Source organism: Sturnira hondurensis, unplaced genomic scaffold, assembly GCF_014824575.4.
Source record: "Sturnira hondurensis isolate 20B ecotype Veracruz unplaced genomic scaffold, ASM1482457v3 Scaffold0001221, whole genome shotgun sequence".
Classification (NCBI taxonomy): domain Eukaryota; kingdom Metazoa; phylum Chordata; class Mammalia; order Chiroptera; family Phyllostomidae; genus Sturnira; species Sturnira hondurensis.
The window spans coordinates 6,701,550-6,708,079 of record NW_028073852.1 but is presented as its reverse complement, the minus strand read 5'-3'; positions in this window follow the sequence as shown (position 1 = coordinate 6,708,079).

Here is a 6,530-nt window from a genome sequence, read left to right as displayed (position 1 = left end):
TCTAAGAAGGGATTTTTAGCCGCTGCCCAGGGTCTCTTCTCTCCATGCAACCATCCCAAGAATGAATTTCGAGAGTAGCCTTGATGTGGAAAAGGAAGCAGAGGCAGAGAATGACAATTCCATCGTTTGGCTTTGAGCGCATCCGGAATATCAGGGACGGACTGTTGATTATGAGGGTCGGCTCCTTAGGGCATCCCTTAGGCAGCCCTGTGTCCATCCTCACAGCCTCCTCAAAGCCTCCTCGCAGCCGCTCACCTCTTGGATTCCGGTGGGCTAAACTCATGCTGATTTCCAACACCAAGGTTGTGGGTGTCGAAGAGAATCAGGGGCCCTGCTTCCACTCACTAGTGGCCGACCCACGAATTAGTGTTGAGATTGAGGAAGTCACTTCTGCTCTCTGAGTGTCCAGTTTACTCGTCTGTAAAACAGGGCGAATACCCTGCCCTTCCTACTCACCCAGAAGAGCATGGGCGAGAAAGTCCTCCAAACCCCCTGCATGTGTAAAGGGACAGCTCTCTATGAATGGGATTGGGATGACATTGGTGATGGCTGCCAGCGGCCAGGTGCTCACCACTTTCATGAAATTGACCTGTCCCCCCCGCACAGGAGCATGTCTGAAACATGCAAGAAAGCAGGGGGCAAAATTCCCTCAGAGCACCTGCCATCAAGAGAGTAGAGTCATTACTTAGTACCTGGTTGATTTGGCCCAAACTCTTCATGCGCCTACCTGGGCCTCAGTTGCCCTCTCTGTATAATGGGATAACACTGCAGGTTGGGTGAAAATAAAATGAGAAAACTATTGAAGAATGGCTTCCAGAAGTTTGGGAGTGTGGTGGAGGGCTTGGGGTCCCCAGGAACCTCCGGAGGAACAGGTGCCTCTGGTGTCCTCCTGCAAGCCAGGCCTCGCCCTGGTCCAGCTCTGGTTCAGACAGTTAGCTGGAGGAGGTAGGTGAGTCGGGGTGAGGCAATGAGCAGAGACTGACTCTGCTCTCAGGGGGGAAGGGACAGGCAAGTTGAGGTCTGAAGGAGGAGTGGAGCTACTCTGGCAAAGGGAGCTGTTTCTTGGCTCTCAGAAGCCAAGGGGAAAGAATTCTGCAAGTGACTCAACTGAGCCCGCGATGCTGAGAAGCCTCAGGAGGGCCCGGCTGGGCCCACTTTAAACTGATAAGAACGAATACTATCCTTGACCTTAGCCGAAAGGCCAGGGAGTGACTGGGCCCATTTTAGTAGACACAAAAGGAAAACCCTTGGGTTCTACACTTCAGATGTTGATAAGAGGAGATTGATCTAGCACTGGCTCAACAAGAATGTCAAGGTTTAAAACCCAGACAGGAGGGCCAGGTGCAGAATTTTTGCCTTGTTTGGTGGCAAAAGATGTTTCTAGGCTGATACGAGTGGGAGTGTGAAAGGCAACAGTCTCTATGCTCTCGTGAGCTGTGTGGTCATCTCACTATTTGCAACAGACAAGCCCACCAACCCCAGCTGCTCGAAGGAGGCAGAGGGAGTCACATTCTTTGACCTGCACCCTCCTCACTGCACACACTTTGCACCTAGGGATGCCATTAGCTGTTTCAGACATAGACTGATTTTAAAAGGACCTTGAACCAAATCCAAGACATCATTCTTGTCGTCATTAAATGTGAGCCAGACTTGAAGATCTGGCCTAGCACAAGCCAAGCACTGTGAAGATGGAAAAGTCTGCACTCCGTTTATCAACAAGGAGGTCACAGGTGGCCTTGCCAGGAGCAGTTTCAGAGGGGTGGCAACAGCCAGAGGGAAACCAGCCAGGGCAAAAAAAGAACAGGAGACATTTACATGGTGATGGGAAGGAGCTGATACAGAGAGTGCAGTTGAAGATTAACGGAGGGGTGTGATGATCAATTAAATAAAGTCCCCAAAGAAGGTGAGTGGTCAGCCATCTCATGTTGCTCAGCTGGGGACTAATGGGTTGAACAGAATGTGGGACTTTCAGTTTTAAAACCTGGACAGTCCTATCCCTGGTTGGTGTAGCTCCGTGGACTGAGCCCTGGCCTTTGAACTTAAGTAGTTTGATTCCCAGCCAAGGCACATGCCTGGGTTGCAGGCCAGATCCCCAGTTGGGAGCGTGTGAGAGACAACCAATAGACATATCTCTTGCACATCAATGTTTCTCTCCCTCATTCTCCCCCCTTTCTTCTCTCTCTAAAAATAAACAGCCCCGGACAAACAAGGACAGATCAGTCATGCTGGTGAGGGAGCATGGATGAACATACAGTATCAGTCTGGACTCTGGAAAGGGACCCAGCTCCTCCAAGGAGGGAAAGAAAGAGGAGAGGAGGGGCGCAGCAGGGAAGTCTGTGGATTTTACAGTGGAAGTTGGTGAAATCTTTTTGTAGCCTCTAATTTCTCTGGGAGGTAGGAGACAGAATTACCCATTGAAGAGTTAGTGTCACTCTCCATCTGCTGACTCTGCAGCTGGGCCAAAACATAATAGGTACTCAATAAAATCAGCCGAAGGAATCAATACATGAATGGGATGAGGGATAGATGTTGCAGGGTTTGGGTACTCGTGGGAGCAGACTCTGAGATGGAGGTAAGGGTGCAGGAAGTTTACTGGAGAATGCTTTTAGAATTAACACAATTGGGCAGAGCTGGGAGCTCTGAAGCAGGAAGGTTTCTCAGAGTTATCGTGAGGTTAAATCCCATGTTGATCAGTCATTGGAAGCCGGCTGCCTGAGAAAGGGGCAGGACGTCTGGCTCGGCAGCTCCCGTCCACAGAGGCAATCCCTGGAGGGGGCTGGTAGCAGAGAGCCACCTGCTGGCAGTACTCCCAGCAGCTGGGAGCATAGTTAGTTCCTCAGTCCTGGAGGAGACCTGACCAGTGCATCGCAGCATCCATCACAGGACGTGGAAGTTTGTGGAGAGTGTGAGAAGTCTGAAATAGCTGCTGTTACGGTAGTAGAATGGTTATCATATGGCAGGCACATAAGGCACTGAGTAAGCCATTGTTCTATTTGGAGGAAGCACTCAGTATGGCCTTGGAGACAGCAAGTCGATGACTGCTGGGGGAGTCCAGGAAGGCTTCATGGAAGAGCAGCCAAAGAACCTGAGCTTTTAATGATGAGCAGGTGATCTGCAGGCAGCTGAAGTGGCCTAGGGCCCAGCAGACCCAACCCTGGCTCTGGGCAGGTGGGGAGAGGTCTGTAACTCTCCTGGCCTAGGCAGCTGTCCTAGTCTGGGCTGGGGTTTCTCACTCAGGAACAAAGGGACCTGTGCCCCAGGGGCCTGGAGAGGAACCCTTGAATTTGCTTTTCACCATCTGGCAAAAGGCAGGAGCCCTCACCTTGCACAAGCTGCCCAGGGAGCAGACTTTGTAGCAAGGGGCGTGTCTGGAGACTTAGGAAGGGAGGAAAGGCTGATTTGGCTGGGAGGGAGTGAGATTTGACAACTTCCCCTACTCTAGGGTAAGCCATGTGATCTTGGATGAGTTAATTCACCTCTCTGTAGCTCAGTTTTTCTCACCCCAAAAATGGGTGTGACGGTAACAAACTACCTCGTGGGATCATTGTGAGGTTTAAATGGAATAGCACATGGTACATAAGCTACTGTTATAACTTAGCTGTTAATACAGAGATGAGAGTACATGGTGTTCCTCCATCTCCACTGTCCGCTAAGCCCTTGGACAAGAAGAGAGAAAGCCCTTGGCTGCCAGGGTATTGTAAAACCTTCCCAAACATTATAGAAGTAACAAATGTAGGTGTCCACTTAGTCCAGCTCCCTCAGAAATAACCCCTCTTAGCAGTTTGGGAAGCCTTCCTTCCCTGCTGACATGGACACCAGCCCGCAGTGTTCGCGGCGTTATGGATGAGACATGAGACAAATTCACACAGACTACCAAGTCCTGTGGAGGAAAAGGGACGGCACAGCTACTCCCTCAAGGGGGGAGCACGCTGACCCTTGCCTTGGCAGGTTTTTGTTGGGTTTTAATTTGCACAGAAATACAGGTAAAGTTCATTAATCATTGTCAGGCAGTAAGGACCAAACAATAGATAGCATACAAAGAATCACAAGGGCTTATTCTGAGTCAGGGTCTGTTAGCTAAAGGGCTACAAAATGAGTTTGGGAAACAAACTCATTTCCTGCTCGGACCCTTATCATTTAATTGACAGCATTCTTAGCAAAGGAGATCTCACAGGATTTTACCTATGCTTTCTTAGGCCTGATCACCCAGGGAATCCACCCTTTCCAGCACAGGGCTACACCGCCCTCTATCATTGTTTCAGGCTTAAGTCAGGCAGGGGAAGTAAGGCAGCCAAGAGATTAGGAGGCTTCTCAAAGACAGAAGGAGGACTCGGGCTATGTCAAAGCTGAGGGCGAGGGTCCATCACCCCCTTTCTCCATAGCCCCCCAAGTCCTTCCCTGGGGCCTTCACATGATCATGCCTGTCTTAGGTCGATCCTCCCTTGGGGAATCTTACCCGTCATTGGCTAATTGATCAAACATTGGGGGTCAGTTATGGATGAAGTAAAAAGAGCAGAAGTGGAGCTCCTGCCAGGGAAGCTTTGTCTCCTTAGTGGCTTCTGGTCAAAGGTCACTCTCTCAGCCTTAGCCATGGGGGGGGGGGGGCGGTTACAGCTCCTGAAACCAGGCAGGGTGGTTCCCAACACCCTGCCCCTCTGATAATNGTGGCTTCTGGTCAAAGGTCACTCTCTCAGCCTTAGCCATGGGGGGGGGGGGCGGTTACAGCTCCTGAAACCAGGCAGGGTGGTTCCCAACACCCTGCCCCTCTGATAATACCATGTCCTAAATGTATCTGTATGGTCCCTGTGGGTATCTGGAAGCTCTGGGCGGTTTCTCACCATCTCTGGATTCTCCATGCCAAGCTAGAGCCTTGTGGGTTGGAAGTGTTTATTAGCACTGAAGTAAAGCAGAGCAAATAGAGGCAGGACCAGATGGGTGGGCCCGGGTCTCGGGGGTACCCTGTGCTCTCACTCCAGACTGGAGGCCACAGAGCAGGACGGTGGGGGAGTCCACGCTGGAGACTGAACTCAGGGTACTCCATTCTTAATACTTAGCTCCAACCCCTCTCTTGGCGCCCCACATTCTCTTTGGGGTTACTGGGGTGGGAGAACAGCCAGGTGTCTTCACCTTCTGTGATGATCATTATCACCATCCCAGGCATTGAAGTGCAGCCAAAGAATTTTAAAGATTTTATTTATTTACTTTTAGAGACAGGGGAAGGGAGGGAGAAAGAGAGGAGAGAAACATCAGTGTATGGGAGATACACCAATTGGTTGCCTCCTGCACGCCCCCAACTGGGGACCTGGCCTGCAATCCAGGCATGTGCCCTGACTGGGAATCAAACAAGCGACCTTTCAGTTCACGCAGGCTGCCGCTCAGTCCACTGAGCCACACCAGCCAAGGCGCCAAAAGAATTTTAAATCGTGGGACTCAGGAGACTTGGGTTGTAATAATAAAAATGCATTTGCATTTTGCTTTATAGTTTACAAACAGGTCCTCACCCACTGCCTCACAACGGCCTTCAAGTGAATATATTTTTATTATCTGGCTCCATCTTATGGATGGAGAAACAGGGACTCAGAGAGGTGTCTCCTCCCGAAACACTGAGCATGGCCAGGACCCGGGTGCTTCTGCGTCAGCTGTCGCGTGTCTAGTGGGTCCTGCTGTCTCTGGTTCTAGCTGTCCCAACACCTCTCGGCACTTCCGTTCGTCCAGCCGTGTGACGGGAGTTCCCATGTTGTGGCTTTGTTGCGTGGGGCAGATGGGTAGCACGTGGAAAGTATGGGGGGCAGGTAGCCCTCTGGCCCTTTTTGTCCAGCCCCCAGCTCCCACCTCTCTGCAATCCTACCACTTCTCCCGGTTCCAAACACGTGTGGACAGTTCTCTTTCATTCCACTTATCACCTCATTTGTAGTATTTTGAGGCTTCTTACCTGGAAGGGAGTGAGGAGCTCACACTTCCAGTTCCGATTTTCAAATATAATGTCATTGCTTGTGAAAATCACCTTATTAGCAGCATCTAGGCTGCTGCGGCCTATGGGGGCACCCGGATAAATACATTGGGAAGGAACCAGGGCAAGAGAAACAGCGCTGCGGGCTGCGGTGTGCAGCCTCTAGACCCCTGCGGTTTTCTCCCAGCCCTGGGCGATCCTGGAACAGTTGTCGGGGTCAGCAGAGCTTGAGTGAGGTCCAGAGTATCTGGGAGCCATTGGCTGCCTTCTCTGGGGGCTCGCTTCCTGCCTCTCCCACTTGTGCTCAGACATCCTCCCAGAAACAGCCCCCGTGCCTCCACAGCTCCCCCGTCTCCTGGATGCTTGTCCGGGATTGATTCTCTGGGCAGCTCCCCCTCCGAGCAGTAAATGAAATATTGGTTACCAGGAGTGAGGCAGGAGGCAATTAACCCCTAGACCTCACCACGGTAGACGTGTTTGTAGCAAGCTGAAGTGGTGAGAGCCCAGAGCACCTGTCTGGCTTTCCTGCAAAGTCATCCAATTAGGGTGGTCCCCAGCGGTGGGCTCTTCTACCCCTCTG